Below are 1,822 nucleotides of genomic sequence, written 5' to 3'. Positions count from 1 at the left end.
CACGGGATCGTCTTTGCGGCATGCAGGATCTTTCGCTGCAGCGCGCAGGCTCTTTGTTGCAGCGTGCTAGCTTCTCTCTAGCTGTGTCATGCAGGCTCCAGAGCATGTGGGCTCTGTAGTTGCAGCACACAGGCTCTCTAGTTGTGGCTCGCATGCTCAGTAGTTGTGGCACGGGCTTAGTTGCCCCGCTGCATGTGGGATCTTAGTTCCCCAACCAGGGATCAGACCTGTATCCCCTGCATTGGAAGGTGGATTCTTAACCCCTGGACCACCAGGGAAGTCCCAGCCATTTATTCTTGAATACACAAAGATCTTGGAGCACACTCTATTTGCCACATTTAGCAAGTTGTGCTACATGGTTTCTACTCTCAAGGAGCTTTTGGTCTAGTAAGAAAATGAAGACAGAGCCATGAATAAGTACTCTAAACCGTAATAGCAGTGCTGGGTGAGAGGGTGGTACTTGGCTGGGCATATACCCTTGGAAAGGGATAAAATGGGAAGAAATGTTGGGGGTCAATTCGAGATGAAGAAAACAGTGTGTGTAAGTGTGTAAAGGAACAGCAGGATGATGCATGCTTGCAGAGTTGCGGGAGGTCTGGTTATGCTGCAGAGTGGGGATATGGAGAGGAGTAGTAGAGGACTGGGCTGAAAATCCAGATCGGTGTCAACTGTAAAAGTTGTGAATGCCAGTTTTAAGGAGTTCAGAGCTAATGGAAAGTCATCCGTGGTTTTATTAAGCAGAGGAATGAATAAAGCCATGAGTAGAAGGATGAAGAGGATCCAGAAAGAGTAGCAGGTAGGCTAGACTCAATCACAGCCCCAGTGTAACTCTGATCCTATGTTCTGCAGGAAACACAACACTAAACTGGAACTCAGGAGGCCTCGGTCTAGAGTAAGCTTGAATGGAATGCCTGGCTTTGAACTTTCTCATCTGTATACGGAGGAGCTGTATTGATGAATTTTAAGATCCTTTTGTAACTTGCCATTCCACAATTCTAAATCCAAAGGGTGTGCTTCATGTTACCACCTAGAAAGGCAATGATTTTAATGTACCAAGCAGTGTCAAATCCTCGCTCGAGTCTAACCTGCACTCTACCTCTTCCCTCTCTCTGAGCACAGAGTGGACAGGTTAGAGGTGATTCGATTAGAGTCTTTAGAGGCCAGGCCCATCTTCAGACTGGACCTCAGGCTGGTGAGAAAGGTTCTTATTCACGCTGATACAGATATGTGGATTCTAAGAAAGAAACCTTGGAACTTCTGGATGCAATAGAGAACCAGGAAGATGGAACCTTGGGCAGGGAAAGTCACACTGCAGAATAACCTGGGATGGGGAAAGGCAGAGAGAAGGAGAGTGAGATGAAATCACTTTTAAATTGGCCTTAGTCATTGTTCTGTTAGCTTGTGTGCTGTGAGCTTGCAGCACTGTCTTTTTGTGGGATTAGCTTAGGACACCCAAAACTTGCTCCAAAAATCCCTGGTCCTTCTTTAGGCAACCCCGCATGCTGAGAGTCCCTGAACTGACCTGCTAAGATACATCATATCAGAATGAGAATTTCCCCAAAGGACAACTTCACTGAGGACCAGATGCATGATGTCTTCTTTCAAAGAATCTGACAATTTAAAGTCAAATGTGGATTTGAACTAGGAAAATTCTCAAAGATCCTTTAAGTCATTAAAGAACTTAGAGTAGCTTAGGTTAGTCCTGGTATTCTGGGCCCCTTTCCCACTCCTGGCAAGGCTGAGTTTCAAGCTAAATCCAGTTGTGTAGTAATGAGGTGGCCCAGGTGTTGAGGTCAAGTCGGAAGGAAGCATTAACTTGTCA

This window comes from Delphinapterus leucas, chromosome 1 (assembly GCF_059928025.1).
Source record: "Delphinapterus leucas isolate spDelLeu-1000000601 "Yukka" chromosome 1, BTC_Dleu_Yukka2, whole genome shotgun sequence".
NCBI lineage: Eukaryota > Metazoa > Chordata > Mammalia > Artiodactyla > Monodontidae > Delphinapterus > Delphinapterus leucas.
This window is presented reverse-complemented; position numbering follows the sequence as displayed.